Consider the following 22948-nt stretch of genomic DNA (forward strand, 5'->3'; position numbering starts at 1 on the left):
TTCAGGCTTCATTGGATATATGGTAAGAATAAGGGAACCAGATCTCGCACACTGCAGCCCTATGAAACAAGAGACATGCAACAAAAAAAGAACCCAGAATATTCTCTCTTCTCTAATGGTTCTCTCTCTCTCTCACTCTCTCTCTCTGTCTCTCTCTCGCTCTCTCTCTCTCTCTTTCTCTCTCTCATGCACACATGTATGTGCACACTCCCACAGAGAGAGAGATCGTCCTCTGAGACACTATGAAACCTGATCACCGATCAATACTGAGTGGTGTTAGGGTTGTTGGGGGAGGGGATCAGGCTTTGGGTGGTTGTCTGGATGCTGGACGAGGGATTTGATCCCACTTTCAAGCAGCAGTCAGACCATAGACAATACTTCATTCTGATTGGGTGGCAGGTGGACACTAACTTTATCCAGATCAAGTGTATAACCGCTCCTTCTAGTGCATTTTAAATGGGGCTCAACGGTTTTGAAACAATTTAATTGTGATTTTTTTTTACTGCGATGTGATTTGCAATATTGCGATATTTTTCAATGTCATTGAAAAACCTGGTAATATTGTCATATATTGATTTTAATTATTATATTACATTTAAAATGGTACTTTGACAAACATTTCCCCTTGGATGCCATAGCGCAATCTCGATAAATTAAGACATTTAAACGTGCAGCCTTAGTTTTAAAACAAGACGAGCAGCCGGCGATGACTAAAAGAGACAATTATGGAATAACGGTTCATGCTAAAACACAGTGTAACAGTATACAAAGTAGAGAATGGTAATAAAGTCAGAATCCTGGCTTAGTAATGTCAGTTATACAGCTATATCTATAATGTTTACGTACATTACCGTAAAAGTCGGGTTACGAGCCGCTCCTACCGCCGGTCAGTGTCCCGCTGTAGCAAGCTAGCAACAGCCCTAGCTAGCGCTGCTGCTAGCTCCCCGCTGCTGCTAGCTCCCCGCTGCTGCTAGCTCCCCGCTGCTGCTGCTACTGCCTGTGTCCCCTCTGCCCAAGTCGTGTGTCGAGCCGGGGCTGGTCCCGCTACCTTCAGGGGTTGTCAGGGAGCTAGCGGAAGTTAGCGGAGAACTAGCGGAGCGCTAGCAGGAGTGCTAGCTGGCTACAGCGGGGAGCTAACGGGGACACTGACCCAAGGTAATAGCGGCTTGTAACCCGACTTTTACGGTAGTCACCAGCTGGTCATACCAGACCAAGTGGGACAAGTGCATCAAATTGTGTATTACGACTTAATAACTTAAAGTTGTATTTTTGAAGGAGGAAGAGTTTATTATTTCTTTAAAACCAATTTTGAGCTGTCGAAGTAAACATTTAATTCAGTGTAGTTGGGAGTAACCCCGACAACCAGGTCCTCTCTGTCGGTGTGTGTTTGTTTGGCGCTCGGTTGGGCGAGGCTGAAGCAGCGGGACATAGTCGAGTGACTGTAGCAGATTCTGTGTTACCTCAGTCGCTACCTGTAGCTGTCAGCGTGTGTGTGTGTGTGTGTGTGTGTGTGTGTGTGTGTGTGTGTGTGTGTGTGTGTTGGAACGTGACTCCCCTTCAGAGTCAACAATGAAACAATGAATCTCATTCTCTCATTTTTATTTTTCCCCTCCTGCGCTTTTTTTTTTTTTTTTTTTTTTTTTAACGTTCAACCCATTTCTTGTCAAAATGATACACTTCTTCTTTCCCACGTCTCAATCCTCAGCGTTTCCTCTCCTCCTCCCCGGCTCTCGGGTATCATCGCCGAGAGATTGCAGCCAATAAATATGCCGGTCACCCTGTTGCCGTGCCAACCCGGCAACAAATATTTTGAGCTATGTGGCACCTTCCACCAACATTCCAGGATCTGCTGTTTTGGAAAGTTCTTCTGTTGGCCGTCCTTCTCCCCTCCCTCTTTCCTTCACTCTCCATCCAACTCTCATCAGCCCTTCCCCTCTCTCTCTCTCTCTCTCTCCCTTCACTGTCTCCCTCATTCTCTTCTCTGCCTCCCTCTCGATAAATGGACTCTTTGTCTCGTGGCGAGATGAACTTGAAAACAGTAGTTGGGACGAGTGGTTCTGCCTCACAGGGACTGGAACACAGAGCTGCAGGAACGAGTCCCAAAACCCTGGGAATTAGTTTTGAGTTATTTTTTATTCTTCCGGTTCCTTCGTCTCCAAATGCAAATGTTTTTTTTAAATTAAATTTTATGTGCTTTTGGTTAGATGCCTGAAATAAGGTCTGTGGTTAACGCAAGCTTAAAGAGATTTTAAGGTTTTATTATACGACATAAAAAAATACGTCAGTAAATATCCCTCTGGTGAATAAAGAAGCTTTTACGTGTCATAAAAAAGTGTTTAGTGGAGACGAGTAAACGTCCTCATTAGAACGTTAGTCCTCCTTCAGCTTCTGGAGGTGAAGTCATGTGACTGAGGTGTAGTCAGTTTAGCTTTTCACTTTTTACTGATGGCCTTCTGTCAATCACCTTGTAGCCCCGCCCTAAAGCGTCCCCTGCTTTATGGTCTGTTTGACTCTAAATGACCATAATTTACTAAATGAACATCATGCTGTATTGAAGAAGACTTGAAACTAGAGATTGAGACTTAAACTCATGTTTACAATGTTTACTGAGGGAATAAAGCCCCCCCCCCCCCTGGTGGTCAGTAGAGAGAATGCCGCTTTAACACATGAAGCATATACTTCTATACAACCAGAGGAGTTGCCCCCTGGTGGTCAGGAGAGAGAATGCAGCTTTAACACATGAAGCATATACTTCTATAGAACCAGAGGAGTTGCCCCCTGGTGGTCAGGAGAGAGAATGTAGCTTTAACACATGAAGCACATACTTCTATACAACCAGAGGAGTCACCCTCTGGTGGTCAAGAGAGAGAATGAAGCGTTAGCACATGAAGCATATACTTCTATACAACCAGAGGAGTCACCCCCTGGTGGTCAAGAGAGAGAATGAAGCGTTAGCACATGAAGCATATACTTCTATACAACCAGAGGAGTCGCCTCCTGGTGGTCAGGAGAGAGAATGTAGCTTTAACACATGAAGCACATACTTCTATACAACCAGAGGAGTCACCCTCTGATGGTCAAGAGAGAGAATGTAGCTTTAACACATGAAGCACATACTTCTATACAACCAGAGGAGTCGCCTCCTGGTGGTCAGGAGAGAGAATGTAGCTTTAACACATGAAGCACATACTTCTATACAACCAGAGGAGTCACCCTCTGGTGGTCAAGAGAGAGAATGAAGCGTTAGCACATGAAGCATATACTTCTATACAACCGGAGGAGTCGCCCCCTGATGGCCAGTAAAGAGAATGCTGGTTTTAAGACACTTCCGGATTAGCTTCATTCGGCAGAACCGGAGGTTGCCGGTTGTTTGCAGATAATATTTAACTGACTGTACTTAAGTAAAAGTTGATGTGCAAGACTTTAACATGTACATGAGCATTTTCACATTGAGGTATTGCTACTTTAGGATGTGAGTAATTCAATAATTCAACACTGTCTCAAACTGGGCACTTTACTGTCGTATATACAGGACAATAAATGCAAGCTTGCAGCAGGCAGTGAGTTTCAGAGTCGTAAGACTAACTTGACAACTTCCCCGAATTGATATGCCGCTTCAATTTTGTTTCCAGCTTTCCTTCCTGTTCGCGCTCCACAAATCTCGATCAGGGATCAGAGAGAAAGTTATGACTTTGCCGAGTTACCGGCGGGCTGCTGAGAGGCGATCAATTTGTTTGAGCGCGCTATCTGAGACTTCTGACAAGTGATATACAAGCGGAGCCCGGGAATGTGCCTACCTCAGGATTTACGTGCCGGCTCGCACACACACACACACACACACACACACACACACAAACCAACAGTGCACGAAGTCAGTAGCAGGTGGCAGAGTGCAGTCCTGCAGCACGTCTGCATGCTGATGGGGCTAATCTGGTCTCGTGCAGTTCATCTGGAGGGTTTCTACGCCACGATGTGACACGTGTACTAGTACATACATGTCCACGATGTGAAGCACGGGTTGTTTCCTCGTTGGTCGTCATCAAACGACTTTGCTCCGGCTGTTGCTCTATCGATCAGCAGTCCGAACTGACCGAGAGAGAGAGAGAGAGAGAGAGAGAGACAGCGGGCACTGTTGTCGTAAATTGAGCTTTTTTAGCGTCCTGTTACTGTTCAGGGTCGCATGGGATCGATGCCGGCGGACGGTGTCTGGTTCGCCGCCAGTGTCTTTGTCTGATGAACAGAGTCTTTAATGTGTCCTTTGTGTTTTATGTGTGCCGGTGACCTTCTATGTACGTATAAATCAGCACGAGTCAATCATCCGTGTCGGGGCAAGACTTAGTTGTTGAGCTTCATTTCAGTCTTTTGTTTTGTGTCAATTCTTATGACAAATAATTGTCTCTGTTTATTTTGCCACTTTTTGTGGTTGATTTGCATCTCTTTGTGTCTCCTTGTAGTCAGTGTGAGTCTCTGTGAAGTTGTTTTGAGTCTATTTGAAGGAGCTTTGTGTGTCTTTGTAGTCATTTTGTCTCTGTGTGGTTGTTTTGCTCCTTTTCATTGTCATTTGTGGTCTCTTTGCAGCTGTTTTGCATCTCTTTGTAGTTGTTTTGGTCTACTTATACTCTTTCTGTTTCTCTTTACAGTCGTTTGATGTTTCTTTGTGGTCAATCCGAGTCTCTTCCTGGTTGGTATGTGACATTTTGTAAGTGAAGGCCAGGGGGTCCGACATCCTGAGCCCTTGGTCCTGCACCCAGTCGGCCCGTTTAGTAACCCATCCACAGCGATGAGATTAATATCTCACAAAGTTGTTAGAAGACCTAGCAATCTTGCAGCATGTAGTGTGTGTGTGTCTCAGTGTGTGTACATCATTTGAGTTTGAGGTGTCTGCAATCAGTAGCTAACTCTGTGGAATGCACTTCCGCCCTCTCAACCAATCATTAATCTGTATTTACTCAGGGTAGCTCGGGGCTCTCTGGCCGTGAGAATTATTTTCCAATTCACCTCTCGACTTTAGCGCACGTGTGTGTGTGTGTGTGTGTGTGTGTGCAGTCAGACTGGTTTGTCAGAGAGGAATTACAAAAGTCTCAGCCGAAACTGACACATGTGCTCTGCTCTCCGTGTTCCACATACAAACACACACAGCAGTGATTGAGCGAGTGGTTGGAATTTTGTCTGCACTTAAAGTCCCGCCTCTAGAAGGTTAAGGGCTATGGCTCTTATCACACACTGAGACTGTGCGTGCGTGTGCGCTGAGTCTCAGTGTGTGCTTGTGTGTGTGTGTTTGTATAACCCTCTGCATGTGTGTGTGTGTGTGTGTGCATTTTTTGAGAAAACACAGACTGGCCCATGGGACCGCTCAGGCTGTGTGTTTTGGCTCTGTTCAGGCGGACCATTACTATGGCGTCGAAGGTCAGGTGGTCCGGCCAGAAGGCCCAGATATATTTGTATGTTTGAATTTGGCATGCAGGCCTGATGCGTGACCTCTCTTCTGGGAGGTTGATGTGCACTTCCTCAGCTCCCAGTGGGTTTCGTGGGATTCTCAAGACACTTCCAAAAGCGTTTGTGCACATCTTTGGGCGGGCCACCCTCAGGTCTCACACCTGGTACTCCCTGAAATAAAGCGTGCTTAAAGCAACACCTTTATCACTCACCTGTGTCAAGGAGATTAAAAGCAGCTGTAGAAACTCAAATATGAACACATGTTTTAAAACCAGTCCGCTTTTTCTCCAGGAGCAATGAGCTACTATTGACTTTGGCAAACACGTTATCTGTCGCAGAGAAATCACTTTCACATGATACATGTACAAATATTTTACAAATCACAATATTAAAGGACACACATTCAGGATCAATGTCAAGAGACTGAATGACTAAGCGTTGATCAATAATTACATCAATTTACAAGTCTTGGTGAATAAGGAAACTTCAGTGATGTTAATAACTCATGTCATAACTCAACAACAATACTCATGGATGGAGGACTGAATGGGCCAAACACAAAGAGACACAAAACAACCAGAAAGATACACAAAATAACCACAAAGATACATAAAATAACTACAAAGATACACAAACCAACTACAAAGATATGCAAAAGAACCACAAAGAGACACAAAAGAACCACAAAGAGACACAAAACAACTACAAAGAGACACAAAACAACTACAAAGAAATGCAAAACAACTACAAAGAGACACAAAACAACTACAAAGAGACACAAAACAACTACAAAGAAATGCAAAACAACTACAATAAATACAGAATGACCATTTAGAGACACAAAACAACCACAAAGATACACAAACCAACTACAAAGAAATGCAAAATAACCACAACGAGACATAAAACATCTACAAAGAGATGCAAAATAACTACGAGACACAAAACAACTACAAAGAGACACACAACAACCACAAAGAGACACAAAACAACTACAATAAAATCACTACAAAGAGATGCACAAAAAAACTGCTCCAGAGACACAAAGCAACTACAGACACAAAATGACCACGAAGGGACAAGTAAAAGAGAATTAACAACTCTGATTGTGTCTTGCTACTACGTAGGAGAATTGATGGGGCCTTTTCCATGTCAGTTTCCAGGGGCCCATTGACTCACAATCCGCCCACGGGAAAAACTAAAACTACAACCCAAGCCAGTGTAAAGCTAATACCAGCACTATAATGCTCGTCCTGCTAATAGAAGCTCTTTAATCACATTGCGATAGCAGATAATGAAAGCTCTGTTTCCACTCAGGACTAATAGACATGTGTGTTAGCAGACGGGAGAAAGTCGTCCCGCCCCCACAGGTTACCTGAGGTCAACAAGCAGCCGGGCTGACCCACTATCTCGCTTCTTCTCCTCTCATTGTCTCTCTCTGCTCCTCAGTACCGCCTCTCCGGCTTCCTCAGCCTTTTTTTTGTTTTTTATCAGGTGTCGTCATGCCTTTTAGCCGGCAATGTTTAATAATGAATGTCCCGGGGTCTGTGTTTCTCTGTGTTTTGTTTCTCCCTCTTTGAATCCAGGTCAACAACCATGTAAATCCCGGGTAACGGATTCCTCCGCGGTTCGGTGCAGCCCCGCTCGTCTCCTTGGTTTCTGCACGCAAAGGTTATCGTGCAGACGTATCGCAGCTTTACTTGGGCATGTGGGTCTGTTTGGCCTGCGAATCTTTTGTTAAAAATGTGCACATTCTTGGAGTCACAGTTAATCCAAGGGTGCTTTTAAAAGTAGTCAGTTTTCATCAAATTCCGGTGAGTTCATTCGGGCAGTTATGAACGCAGTGATCATACTCTGGTGCCGGACAAAACGACCGGTCCGAGCCGGCTCCAGAGAGGTGGTGCCAGACCGTTTCCAAGGGAGTGCAGCTGACAACATAACATGGTTTGTGCACCAAACCACTGCCTGCCTCCCCGGGCATTGGTTGGACACAGGTAAACGACCGGCTAACGGGACATCACGAGACTTCTGCAGAAGTGCAATTCTTTTGGCTTGGTACCTAGAGAGAGAGCATACAGAATATGCAAAATGTGCCGTTGATGAAGTCATGCGAGATGAACCGGAGGAGAAAGTAATCGTACGTATATCTTGTCGACTCCGAGTCAAAGTGAGAAATCTTCGACAGCAATATGTCAAACGGACTAATGGCTTGTGAAAGAGCCCTAAGGGTCCCTCTGTCTCCGTTTGTAACTGTTAACCTTTAAAGCACTAGATTCACATGTGTGGTAAATACTTGTTTGCTTTCTTGCTGAGAGTTTCATGAGAAGATCGATAGAACTTAAATACGGAGACGGCAAGCAAACAAAACAAAACAAGACAAATCTGCCTATGAGCACCTCTACGGCTTATTCATTAAAGACGCCATGTTGAGCACTATATTGTTCCCTGTATTGTTTGTCTTATACACCAGGACTCACATGAGACACCTTCCACATTCCCGTCAATGGTTTCCCACTATTCCACTGATCTACAGGTGTCACGATGACAAAAGGCCCAAAGGAGAAGAAGACCGCTAGCTAGCAAACATGGATGCAAACAATGCAGGATTACAACTGTTCCCAAAAAAATTGATTTGCGAATATTTTACGAAGACGGAAATGTATGAAACGCGCTGGTTGGACCTCAAGCGAACACACAGAAGAATAAAGAAACTACAGCCAAGCGGGGCTAGCAACTTTATCGCCGTTGAAGTGTCGCTCAATCGCTCGTTGGCGTAGTTGTGTCGGTTAAATATCACTGGGAACTGGCTCACAACATTGTTTAAAAACCAGAACGGGACAGAGCGAAACACACACGTATGATTGGTGGTTTCTAAATAGCGTCATTGGAAACCTTAAAAAAAGTTGAGACTAGCTCAACTTTGATTTGTGGCGCGTCACGTTGTCAGGCGTCAGCTCGTAGCTGTAGAAAATGACGTGTGTACCTTTTGTGTGTCTGCTTCCTACGCTTTAAAACGTTCCCACAGCCTTCTCCGTATGTGTCATCCTTTCCTTTCAACCGTGTCCCAGATTAACAGAAGCTGTCAAGGCTGCAGCTGCACGACATAAACGCCGCATTTACGTTTGTCGGGATCTCTCGGCTCTTATTTGTGATCAAATTAAAGCTAGTGGCGGTAAGTGAAATGCACCTGATTGATAAATGCCCTTTAATTGCCTAATTGTGTGAAGTCTGTCGGGCCCACATTGCTAAATGGCGTTTCCAGACTGATGTGCATTCAAACTGGCAGCGCGAGGAAGTCGTTTTGGCGTAATAGCGACAAATGAGTGGGCCGACTGGCACTAATTACCCATTGTGTGTGTGTGTGTGTGTGTGTGTGTGTGCTTCAGAGTGTGAGTCCCTGACAGGCCGGGTAGAGACACCTACGACAACACAGCTGTGTCTTATTCCCCCGGGTCTGGGAGTGATTACATTGGAACTGAATGGCTCCATTTTCATTATTGCTTTCCCCATTTAAAAAAAAAGTATTTATTCATATATTTGTCATAAATCTCATCTTTACTTCTGCTCATTGTGTTCTCTCCGCCTGGCTTTCGTGGGCCGGAGAAACGGAGAGACAGATGGAGGCGGAGGAGAGAGAATGGACAGACGTCACTGTCAGTCGACGTAGGAGCTCTCAGACACACACACACACACAAAAATGTGTTTTTCACACACACACTTTAATTCTGCTCGTCGCACAAAAAAACGCCTCGTCGTCTCCGTCTGTCTGGGTGCCGTGCCGGGTAGCAGTGGGCGCGTGACGTCTCAGTGGAGGGGGGAGTGGGATTCCACTGGTTGCTTTTGACGCGCTTCCTGACGTGTTTTTTTCGTGAGGGGGACATACTTATGTGTGTGTGTGTGTGTGTGTTTGTTCTTTTTGCACAGCCGAGAAGCGAAACCCTCGCCACCGAAAAAAGGCCTTGTTCTTCTTTTTTTCTTCTTCTGTTGATGCGCGTGCTCTATTTTGCAGCAACCTTTACATACTTGTGAGTTATGTGTTCACTGCGACGTTTACATATCCCACATGATTAATAAAACGTGTGTGGAATGCACTCTCCACCCATAACCTGTTGGCACAATAGGCCGTGACGGAGGCGTCTCCCAGCTCTCAGCTGTGCCCGCGGCGCGGTGGATGCATGCTGGAGGGGATCGATGCAAACAAATCCCCGACATGAGGACCGGCCTCCGGTGTGGGTTCTGCCTCCTTCAAGAGCAGCAGGAAGGACTCACAATGAAACCTCTCAGGCTGCTTCCTTTCTGTGCAGAGACTCTGAAAAAAGGAGGCGCGGTGCCAGTTCCTCCTCCTCTAGCCCAAGGTGGTTTTTACAATTTGTTTTTCAAGAACTGCTCAAGAGTTTAGAAACATACAGAGCAAATAGTTTGATGGGCTGCTGACTGATTGATTAATGACTTTGTTTGTGAAGGCGCTGTGAAAGCTGTTACATCAGTACATAATAAAAACACAGCTATTTCGCGGCTGTTTTTACCGCCACGTCCCAGATGCGCAAACCCGGTCGAGTGCACTTTATTCCGAGGGAAAAGGTCGCTGATGCACACACTCCAGTCATTGTGCTCGCTCGCACCTGAAAGCTGTGTTTATTTTCCCCGCCGCCGCACTTGCAAGCTCTGCTCTGCGCGGCGGTGCTGAGAGCAACTTCCTGAGGCTCCTATCCGAGCTTCCTGTCTGAGAAGTCAGAGGTTATCTGCGAAACCCGGCCCCCTTTCAACCCACACGGGTCCACGCAGCTGCTTCCTCTGGTGATTATGGATCGGATCGGAACGAAGGCCACAAAAAGAGTAAAAGTAAATAGTTTTTTCGGCAAAGTTTCCTGTCGAGCCTGGAGGATGCTTCTCTTTGTCTGATGTGCTCCCCAACTCCTCGTTGGACATCAGTGTGTGTGCGTAGAAGGGGTGTGGTCATCGCTCCAAGTCTAGGGAGAACTAGTACAACTACAAAGAGACATAAAACAACTACAAAGTGACACAAAACAACTACAATAAATACAAAATGACCATTTAGAGACACAAAACAACCACAAAGAGATGCAAATAAACCACAACGAGACACAAAACAACTACAAAGAGACACAAAACAACCACAAAGAGACACAAAACAACCACAATGAGACACAAAACAACCACAAAGAGACACAAAACAATTACAAAGAGACACACAACAACCACAAAGAGACACAAAACAACTACAAAGAGACACAAAACAACCACAAAGAGACACAAAACAACTACAATAAATACAAAATGACCATTTAAAGACACAAAACAATCACAGAGAGATGCAAACAAACCACAACGAGACACAAAACAACTACAAAGAGACACACAACAACCACAAAGAGACACAAAACAACCAAAAGACACAAAACAACTACTGAGAGACACAAAACAACCACAAAGAGACACACAACAACCACAAAGAGACACAAAACAACCACAAAGAGACACACAACAACCACAAAGACACAAAACAACCACAAAGAGACACAAAACAACCACAAAGAGACACACAACAACCACAAAGAGACACAAAACAACCACAAAGACACACAACAACCACAAAGAGACACAAAACAACCACAAAGACACAAAACAACCACAAAGAGACACAAAACAACTACAATAAATACAAAATGACCATTTAAAGACTCAAAACAACTACAAAGAGACATAACATCTACAAAGAGACACAAAACAACTACAAAGAGACACAAAACAACCACAAAGAGACACAAAACAACTACAATAAATACAAAATGACCATTTAGAGACACAAAACAACCACAAAGAGACACAACATCTACAAAGAGACACAAAACAGCTATAATAAACACAAAATTAATCCAAATGAAGTGTGTTTGAGTCAGTGTGTATCTACGGGTGTGTGTGTGTGTGTGTGTGTTTGAACATCTGCTCCTCGTTGGCGTTGTTTCCCCTCTGCTCGGCCCACCCTTGAGGGCGGGTGCCCGGACACCCCGAGCTCCTCTGCAGTTTGTTTACGAAGAAACTGATGACAATGGAGCGAAGAAGAGCCGCAGAGAGAGAAAGGAGGTTTTCAGTAGAGAGAGCGGTGTTGTCATCGTCAAAGGGATAAGCATCAGTTGATTTGAAGTTCTTTCTGTTCCCACTTTTCTGATCCCCGTCTTCTTTTCTCCTCCTCCCACTTTGCTTCCCTCCGCTCGTCTCCTTCCTTTCCCCTCTGCGTTTCTCCCGTGGCCTCGCTGCATCCATCCTCCTCCCTCAAGGCAGCAGATGTCGGGTCCGCATCCAGATGTTTTCTGTTCGTCTCTCTCCGATCATCGCGAGCGAACCCTCGTACAGTAAACACTTCTCAGAGAGGCCTCTCCTCCTCTCCTCGTCTCCTCGTCTCCTCCTCTCCTCGGCTGCCACGCCGCACAGCGCACAAGAAAGACGGCGGCGCGCTATCGGGAGAAAAAGAGATGAAGAGCATGAAAGACTTTTAATCCGATGCCACCTACACATCAGGGTTGTTGCTGAGAGCGACAGCTGTTTGTGTCCTCTCTCTGTTTATAACACACACACACACACACACACACACACATGCACACAAACTCTGGTCTGCACGCACTTCATAGTTTCAGCCGTGCAGCCAGGCGGCCAATCGGATCTGCTTTTACTCTCCAGAAATCACGAAAGTCTTCAACTGCATACTGCATTTGTATTGTTATTGTTTTCAACCAGCCAGCCGACACGCAGCGCCTCTCTCTCTCTGTTCCGACTCGGGTTTTTGGGATGGGATTGTTTTCATTTATCGTATTGTATTTGACGTTTATCTGCGACGTAATAATTCTGTCCCCCGCCGCGCTCTCACATGCAGCCACGAAGGGAAACATCGGCTATTAATATTGAGCAACTCAGCAGTGAGGTATCAATAACAAGACCATAAAAACATTCTTCCTGCATCTCACCTGGCTTGTTCTGGCTTGGCAGTTTAGATAGAGACGAGCGTACATAGCAGCAAGGGACACGCTGGAAGAAGGACAACAACGCCCATGCGTGCTTTCACACCTCCGTACAAACATTTACGCTATTTATGAGTGTGTGTGCGTGTGTGTACAAGTGTTCTTTATGCATCTGTTGAATCTGTTGACGAACAATACAATATACATATTCTTTGGGAACATCATGTTCAATAATATTGGTTTCATGAGTCGATCCTCGACTTTGGTCAGGACTCAAATATCTCATTGTGCAGATGTTCCCGATCCTTCGTGTCACGAACAGGACTGTTGAGGAGGCTGAAGGATTATTGGGAGGGAAATACTGACGATTCAGCTTTTATGTAGCAGGGGGGGGTCAAATGAGGCCGACCGGTCCGGTCGCCGGGCAGAACATGATGACAGCAGGATGAGGACGACCTGACCGAAGAGCAAAGGAAGGGGGCCGGCCTGCGTAAGGAACGGCTGATTGGGGAAGTGGGAACAGGTGAGGAGGCCTGGTGAGTGCGGGGTTAACGAGGGACAGGTGATACTAATCAGGGGCCGGGCAGACGATCAAAAGTGGCGGGAAAAAAAAAAACCACACACAAAGGCAGGAAGTGATCTGAAGCAGGAGGAGAGGAGAGTGACCAAGTGAACCAGGAAACAGGAAACAGGAAACATGAACGACATCGACGAACCGAAGGAGAAGACAGTGAGTGACAACGTGAACTCCGGGTCTCCTCTCCTGTCCTCCTTCACTCTCGTCTTGTACAACATGTTCTACCTGCTCTGTGTTACATCTGGCTGATGGATGGCCCGCTGTAGATCACACTTCATTACTTCCACAGATCTTTTTATTTTTTTTGGACGTGGACACAAATCAACCCTGCTCTTCGTGCTTTCCTCCTTTCGACTTTTTGGCAATGCCGCTGCTGTAACTCTTTCCCTCCCCACTCGCTCTAACCCCGCCCGCCCCGCATCACTTATCCAGGTGATGACATTCATCTCATGTCGCGGCGGACAGGCCGCTCTGTGTGACGTCCAGGTACTTAATCTGTCCTCTTATATCCAGTTAGCCGCCCGTTATCCCTCTGACATGTTGGGCTCGGGACGTGAAGCCGCCGGTGAGTGAGGCCGTCGGACAGCTGCTGTGGCTCTGGGGCGACGGCCCCGCCCCGCCTACTCCCCTCTGAACACACTTAAATTAACTCTCACCGTTGAATGCCTGATCTAGTTATCTCCTCCTTTCACTTCCAATAAAAGCACACAGTGTTTAAAGACAATGAGAATCAATAAATATTGTTTTTTTCCCTGGTTGCTGCGGGAGTCTGAGCCGAGTTTCCTGATTTTTTTGCGGGGATCCGAACACAATGCGTTTACTTCTGAAGGTCATATTAAAAGGTTCTTAAAACCAGTTAAAAGTTCCTCCGTGACTGGAAACAGTGAGCGAGGACTTTCCTCTTCGCACTTTCACAATGCTGCTGGCAGCGGGAAATATCAACGCTTTAGCTCCAAATGCCCATTGGAGGAAAAGCCACCTGACGTGGTGAAAACGTGTTCATGGTGCATAAAGCATCAGTGCTAGTAAACGCTGTGAATCCATGCGCATGCATAAAGTAGAAGAAGCACGCACACACACACACATAAACACACACTAAGACACACTTATTCACTCCACTGAGTGGTTCTGAGAAGGAGCAACGCTCTCCATAAAGTACTGAGTCATGAGCACGGCCCAGAATTCAATCATCGTTTTCCCTCCGGTCTCTGAGCTTGATTCCCATCACACACACACACACACACACGGTACATTTTCCCATCAACAAATCACTATTATCCAATGCTGTTTGATAGCTAATGAATTTACATGCCTGCCTTCCGATAGGCTTCTTAACACTCGTATAAAACACGCGTGTTGAGCAGTGAGTGTCTTAGAGTGTGTGTGTGTGTGTGTGTGTGTGTGTGTGTGTGTGTGTGTGTGTGTGTGTGCCCTTGGGTATATCAGTAATGAAATAAAAAAAGGCAGATTTCATGGCAACTGCTTCCAGCATAAGTCCCATCCCATAAATTGGCCGTCCTCCATCTTATTGTTTTAAATGGCCGGAGTGGAGAGAGATGGAAGCTTAAAATCCAGAGATTAGAGCGGAGGGAGCAAAGAAAGGATTAAAGGAGGAGTTGGAGGATGGATACGATAAAGATGGACAAATTATGAAAGAGCATTTTCACATTGATTTGGTTTAGGATTTCCAGAAAGTGTATTCAGTTGAGAAGCTGTCACTTCTCCAGCTTAATTACCTGGTTGGGTGGAGTCCTATTTTTTTGCTTTCAGATTTGATTTAGCCTAAATCGGCCTCGAAGCAAGTTTGAGAGCGGGAGGAGAGAGACAGAAACGTGTCGTGGGATGCGTTTGAGATGAGGAGGAGGAGGAGGAGGAGGAGGAGGGATGATGATGAGGAGGAGGAGGGATGATGAGGAGGACAAGATACAGAGATGGTGGAGTGGAGGGAGGGGGAATCCCACAGGGAGGTTCATCTGTCCACGTAAGTAATGAAAAGATAGTCATCCATGTACCGGCCTAATGTGGTGTATCGATGAACAGCTAACAACCCCCTTACCCCCCTCTCTCTCTTTCTCTCTCTCTCTCTCTCTCTCTCTCTCTCTCTCTCTCTCTCTAATCACTTGTGTGCAGCAGCAGAGAGGTTACAGGCTTTGTTGAGGTCTCCCTGCCTGGAGGCAAACCAAAGCCTTTCAACTTGGTGGCTTGTGGACCACCCTACACCGCACTGGTATGCACTCTATCCCTCTCTATCCCTCTCTATCCCCAGCTCTGTAGCAGAGGTCAGAGGTCAGGAGCTGGCAGGTGATTGGATGTTGTTGCGGTAAGGGAATACTGGGCCGCTAAGTGCTGCGAAAACACCAACTGTCTCTGATATTACTGGCCACAGGCCTTTAGCCTACCAGTGTGTGTGTGTGTGTGTGTGTGTGTGTGTGTGTGTGTGTGTGTGTGTGGGTAGGTCAAAAAGGGACAAGGACCAGATTTCTGTCTTGAACTAGACCTTGTGAACACACAACCCACCTGGAAATTAACAGGATCCATGTGTGAGTGAGTGAGTGTGTGTGTGTGTGTGTGTGTGTGTGTGTGTGTGTGTGTGTGTGTGTGCACATGATCCTTTATAAAAGCCACATTGCTGGCTCCAATATGTAAAAATATCAACAGATTATATCTGCCATGAAAGTAAGTTATGGTCGGAGCCTTAAAGCAGACCGACAGTAACAGTTGGAGATGCGCACACATTCAGACAGTTTAGTCGCTGGAGAACTTAAGTCAGGGGAATGCAGACAGACGCTCCAGTAATGTTTTTGATGACCCGGCTGTGGCCACCGCGTAAACTATCACGGCCGGACGAGTGGCGGCTATAGCAGCCGAGGAGAAGAGCTTCCAAAAAAGCAAACTAGGAAGTTTTGCGTTTTTTTTCCCCAATAGTGATTCTGCAGAGCACCGTCTGGGGGATCGTTGGTGCTAACAGAAAGTTGGTCCTACAGTTCTCATTCGTTGTCCGTAGAGCAATGCACTGTAAAGGCCTTCACACAGCGGTGGGAGTGAAAAATACTCGCACGCAAATATTTTTTTGCATCAAAACGTTGCATACTGGCAGCGATGCAAATTTGCGACGATAAACGGTTTGAATAGATTTGCGCTCCAGGATCCGAGTGACCCGGTCGGCAGTCTGTCTGAGGTAGACTGTGGTGTAGCCGCAGCTGTCAGCTGTTTTATTGAGTTTCCTTTTGGAGAAATGCTCTGAACCAATTCTAGTTCCCTCTGGTAAACCGTTTCACAGTGTATAAGGCTTTTATTGTGAAAGGTCAGACTGGAAGGAGTGGCTCTGGTTTGCTGAATACTATAGTGTACGTTTTGAATGCGCCCATTCAACACGACGTGATTGGTTGATGCTTTTATTTTGGTTGCTAAAGATTTACTTGTTATTTTGCAGGTATATGTTTTGGTGCTTCAAGTGCAAAATGCATAACACTTGTGATGGAACAGGAAAAAAGTAGGAGGTTGTAAAAATGGAGGTTTAAAGTTAACACACCTTTCCCTCCATTTGTTGCACAATTTGATGTGTCATACAGGTGGTAGGGAGCAGGAGAAAAAAAGCTTTAATTTATAACATGCCATGTGTGCATTGCACATAATGAATAGAAGGAATCTGAAGAAAAGGTACGCCCTTGCCTCTAAAACCAGCTTTTTGTGTGTGTGTGTGTGTGTGTGTGTGTGTGTGTGTGTGTGTGTGTGTGTTTCAGGCGGCTCATGGAGGACGTGTGGCGCGACACTCGTGTTCGTAGGTGTTTGACTCAGACTTTTGGTCGACGGACAAACGAGACGCACACGATCGGTGTTTTTCTCCGGCTGAAGGTTGCGGACTGAGAGGATTCTCTGGTAATTACGGGTCTATTCTCATCACTCTTCATCTGAAGGCTAAAGTGCTCTCTTGGCGCTCCCTCCTCCACTTTAGTTTGATTGAAAAGACTCTCAAGCAGACACGGCTTTCCAACGTGGTTTAGCTCAAACGCGTACGCCGGCATGCATGTGCACGTGCACGCCGAGCGCATGCAAACACACGCCGCAGCTGTTCATGCACCATATATATATATATATATATATATATATATATATATATATATATATATATATATATATATATATATATATATATAATTTTATTTTTATGAGCACACAATGCTCTCTTGGCAGCGTCTCGGCTTCCCAAAGTTCAAGCGCCCTATAGACGACGTGCTGGGTGAACGCCAGGCGGACTCACACACACACACACACACACACACACACACCCTCGACGCTCTGATCCGCCCGGCGCCCTCGCCAACTGTTTCCCTGCACGCTCGCTCACGTATGCACGCTCCGCTCATATAGGTGTGAGGCGGCAGGGGTGGAGAGGGGCGGAGCTATCGAGGGCATGAGAAGAGGAGTGCAGAATGAAAAGGTAGAGCGAAAAAAGGCGGCGTGGACGATTTAAAAAGGAGACGTCGGAGCAGCCGAAGAAACCCGGCGACCCCACTTTTTTTTTCTCCCCCCCCTGCTCTCTGATGGTTGTCCTCTTTTTGGCAGCAGCGAGACATCTCCATCACAACCCCGCCCGTCCTCTCTCAGCCTCACCTAGCATACCAAACCATGTGGTCCCCGGTGAGGAGGCCAACGCTCTCCTATGAAACTCTGGAAAACTTTTACAGCTCCATAACCCTCATTTCATGAAGCGGTCACGTTCGTTCTGCATGTGCCACAGACGTTTAATCGCAGCGCTGCCACTGCTATCTTGTTCTTACCCCCCCCTCTATCTCGTTCCCTTTCTGTGCTTTCTCTTTCCCCCACCTTCACCCCTCACACCCACTCCGCCGCCGCAAACCTCCACCGCGCGCTGCCTCCTCGGCTCGCTGTAACAAAATCAGGGGCTTAGAGAGCAGTCAGTGCCGAGATCCTCCACAATGTGAAGCAGATGTGTGACACACACACACACGCACACACGCACACACACGTGGAAGAGCAGCCTGCAGCATTTTGGGCCAGAGGGTGGAGAGAAGTAAGCAGAAACAGCTCTGTTGCTAGGCCACGGACAAAATAAAACAGACGCGGAAAGCTGCGGACTGAAGCTGAAACAGGCGGTTTGTTTCACACACACACACACACACATACACACACACTAACCGACTGTCAGGACTGGAAAACAATGTTTTGGGAGAGGCCTGGGAAAGCGGACGAGTCGACCTCGTGGACTTTTCGCATCTTTGTCGTGTCAGATTTCTGTGTGTGTCTCGTGTTCAGCAGTTTGCCCACAATCAGGTTTAAAGATGGCTTCAGAAATCTGCTGCTGATTATGTTTCAGTATATTATGAGTCTATGTGTGGAGAGAGTTGAGGAGTTCAGGCTTGCTGATACATGCAGGTGTGTGTGTGTGTGTGTGTGTGTGTGTGTGTGTGTGTGTGTGTGTGTGTGTGTGTGTGTGTGTGTGTGTGTGTGTGTGTGAGAGTTGTGTTCAGCAGAGGAAATCTCTTACTGATTGAACTGTTTTCCAGGGCGCTTATCGTAGCCAATGGTCTGCTGTCTTCCTGACAGAGAGAGCGGGAGTGTGTGTGTGTGTGTGTGTGTGTGTGTGTGTGTGTGTGTGTGTGTGTGAGAGAGAGAGACAGAGAGAGAGAGAGAGAGAGAGGAAAAAAGGAAAGAAAAAGGTTGTTGGCCGTCTGTCAGCGTCTGACAGCTTGTCCATCCAATTCCCTGCGTTCTTTTGTCTCCCTCTCTTTGTGCGTCTGTCTCTTTGGTTTGAAAACAAGGACGTGAAGGATTCCTCGGAGACGCGTGCATCCTCACCTTCCTCCGACTGCAGGGCTGCAGGAATGCATAGTGCCACGTTCGCTGGAACAGGTGCTATCTTCTTGGAAATCTCTTGCTGACTGTAAGCACACACACACACACACACACATACGCACACGCACGCGCACACACACACACAAAGCCAAGGGGGATTCCTGGACTAATGTTTAACGGAGAAATTGGACTGCACCATCAATTCTGGCTCACTGTGTGCAGACACTGTGGTTTACTCTAGATAGCGGCCCGAGCCTCAGAGATAAGAGCTCTCTCGGCCGGCCGGCGGGAAACATGAAAGCATTCTCCTCAGAACCGACTCTCTCTCTCTCTCTCTCTCTCTCTCTCTCTCTCTCTCTCTCTCTCTCTCTCTCTCTCTCTCTGTGTGAACGTGAGAGGGCAGACACTGGAGCAGATGTGTGCCAGAAAGATTTTACTGGCCCTAATACGATTGCCCCCTTAAAGTTGGATACATGTTTTATATGCAGTGACAAAAAGCAATACACTCTTTTAAATGGAGGCGCTAACTAGAACCATGTAGGGTTCTTCCGCTTGAAGAAGGAGAGCCCTTTACGGTTCAAGGTAGAACCTTTTGTGTTGATTCTACCTTGAACCCAACCAAAGGGCTTGTATTCCAAACCAACTGTGAATGGTTCCACTCATTCCATCTTTTAAGGATGCTTCCAAGAACCCACCCAGGGTTTTTTTTTACAGAGAACCCTTTTATTTTCCAAGGGTTTCATCTCGTACTTAGCCTATTTCTCCCCAAAAAAAACTTTTAGATGCCAAAGGTTTCATTTAGAAACCACATAGCGGGATCTACAGAGAACCTTTACAAATTCCAATGGTTTCATCTAGAACTCAAACAGGGGGTTGTACCAAGAACCCTTTTATATCCCAATGGTTTCATCTAGAACCCAAACAAGGGGTTGTACCAAGAACCCTTTCATATTCTAATGGTTTCATCTAGAACCTTAACAGGGGGTTGTACCAAGAACCCTTTTATATCCCAATGGTTTCATCTAGAACCTAAACAGGGGGTTGTACCAAGAACCCTTTCATATTCCAATGGTTTCATCTAGAACCTTAACAGGGGGTTGTACCAAGAACCCTTTCATATTCCAATGGTTTAATCTAGAACCCACCTGGGATTCCTCATGGGTTCCTGGGTTCCTTCAACTATTCGTGAAGATCTCTTCCATCCTAAAAAAGAACAAAAGGGCTGATAATGGAACCTGTAGTCTCACAAAGAACCTCTTGAAAAGCCTTCTCTCCATAAAAGGTTCTTCAGAAACAAAATGGTTCTGGGTGGAACCTCGGCCCTTCAGGCGGGAACCTTTTTCTGAACCCTTATTTCTCCGCGTGAGAGCATTGCGTTCATCATGAACGTCTCTACGGCCGCTTGTTTAAATATATCCCTCCAAATATGTGGCGCTCTGTAAATTAAACACATAAGCCGTCATACATGATGAAAACCTGTGTACTTTAACCGAAGCACGTTCAGCCCGACTTGGCGACAGCTTTAGGGAGCGCAGCTGGACACCGTCACGCTTTCCATGTTTTGCTCACATGTATTTTGTTTGAATTATAGAGAGGTCACGGAGAAGAAGGAGAAGGAATATCTCATCACAATGTATCTTGAGAGAAAGAAAGAGAGAGAGAGAGAGTTAATCTGTAACTTGCCATGCCAACCAACAAACACACACACACACACACACACACACTGTGCCCGTACACAAACAGCCGGACCGGGTGAGCGCTGTGAGTAACTGTAGATCACAGAGCTGTCAAACTGGCTGCTGGAAGGAGACAATTAGATCAGGGGGTTGTCTTGCTGATGGGCCTCCTGACCCCGGACACCCTCACACACACGAGCCGAAACAGAATTTTCTTCGTATAACCCTCCTGAACCTTGCCCCCCGAAAACAAAAAGCAGAGCCCTGCTAAGTTCGGGGCTCTGCCAAAAAGGCTCACACACATGCACACAGTCCACAGTGCAGGATATGCAGAGGCATGCACCTCGCTAAGCCCTGACACACAGGTATGAAACGGATTCCACTGGAGTACTGTTCCGTTTCCCAGGATCTCCCAACCACTCGTAAACACTGTGTGTGTGTGTGTGTGTGTGTGTGTGTGTGAATCTGTGCTGGGATATCTATATATATATGTGTGTGTGCGGACAAGTGGGTGTGTGCCCGTGCACACGTTTGTAGGCAGACAGAGGCTTCATTGTGATTCGCTCGTGTCCCTCAAGGCGCTGGAATCTGGCACATTGTCTCCGTCGGAAACTCAAACCATTTACAACTCTCGACTTGTTTTGATCCTTTCAGAAAATTCCATTTCCTGCGGTCGTTTTTTTGGGGGGGGGAGTGACTGCGCGGAGAAGCCTCTGGAAGGAAAAGCCTCATTATGGCGTCGGTGTGAGCGGGCGAGGCTCGCCTTGAAGGTGCTTCCCACCCGTGGGAGAGCGGACCGTGTGAGGAAAAGGTGGCTTAGATAAGAGGGGAGGTGCACTGTGGGTGCTGGAGAGAGACGTTCCTTTGGGCTTCACTGGATGTCTTTCACTGATTTGGTTATTTTTTTTGTTTCACTAAATCAAAATGTCAGTTCACATTACTTTAAAAGAAATACGCCTAAAGACCTGTTTTCAGAGTTGTTACTGATTCTTCAAAGTGCAGTCCTTTTTCCTATGATCCTCTCCTCCTTTATACACCATATATATATATATATATATATATATATATATATATATATATATATAATCCTTTATTCTCACCATATCACAAGACAACTCGAGAATCCCCAAGAAAATCCAGGCTTTGAATAATGCGTTTTTGCCAATGGACACAATGGAGGGGTTAGCATAGATGCTGCTATAGCACCAGAACTGGAGCTTATTTGTTTAATCTTGATGGGGAAAAAAAGACGTTTGGGATGCATGTTGGATGTTTGTAAAACACAGTGGTACGGATCGTGTGCCACAGGCAGCGTCAGGAAAGAGTCGGTCGTGTAAAGCGACTCAATGAGCGATCAGTGTGTTTTTGAGATTCCTTTTGTTTTCATACCTAGTTGCGAGCTTGTGTGCATGCAGAGTGGGAGCTGTTGTGCAGTGTGTGTGTGTGCGTGTTTGTTGGTTTTGTATGTGATGCAAAAAGCCTGAAGATAAACAATGTGGTCAAAAGTATGTGGACACTGATGCACATCCTGTGTGTGTGTGTGTGTGTGTGCTCTTTGACAGCGGCTGTTCTTTAAGGTTCGGGTCAGGCCTTGTTGCTCCAGTTAGCCTTAATGCTACAATGATATTTAGGACAATAGAGTGCTGCAGGGTTGACAATGTTTTTCCTTTGGATTTTGGATTATTGCAGTAACTGTATAGCGAACAAAAATGTATGAAACTATACATTTTTATGATTTATGAATCATGAATGCAGTCGCCAGAAGCAAAGAGCTGACATTAGGGTATAAACAAAGTATGAGTAGTAGTGTAGTGATGTTAGTCGGCTCATTTAGACGCCTTTTTTAAGACACTAAATACTGACGATATGTAACGGCAGAACAAAACGTGAGAATCTCTTTAGCTTGTGTTAAACACAGACCTTATTGCAGGCATCTAACCAAAAAACCAGAAGCGCAAAACTGCTGACTCAGTCCTGCAGCATGCTGCTTCTACCTTTGTGGCAGAATCTGTGTGCAAACGGGACAATATTTAGTCTTTCTGGTTTCCGTTTTGTAGTCCGAGTAGGAATGACCAATCACGTTGGAGCAATCCTTAGTTGAATGAAGGGAAACAATCCATGTTATATAAAACTGTAAATCATAGCTTGTTTTATGAAAAAAAAGCCCCAAACTGCTGTATTCAGATGGATTGAACACCATAAGTAATATACAAGTGAAATATATGGTTTGGTATATGAGAAAATTCAAATGTCACAGATGTGTGCAAATGTGCCCCAATGCAAATGTTGGAGTCCTCGCCTGAATGTTCTCTGTTCTAAACCCTCTCTAACTTTGTTCTGCTTCACTTTATCAAAGTCAACCTTTGCAGAGAGAATGTTCACATATTGAGCTATGATTTGGGTTAGAGAATGTTCACATATTGAGCTATGATTTGGGTTAGAGAATGTTCACATATTGAGCTATG

The sequence above is a fragment of the Taurulus bubalis genome (assembly GCF_910589615.1).
Source record: "Taurulus bubalis genome assembly, chromosome: 7".
NCBI lineage: Eukaryota > Metazoa > Chordata > Actinopteri > Perciformes > Cottidae > Taurulus > Taurulus bubalis.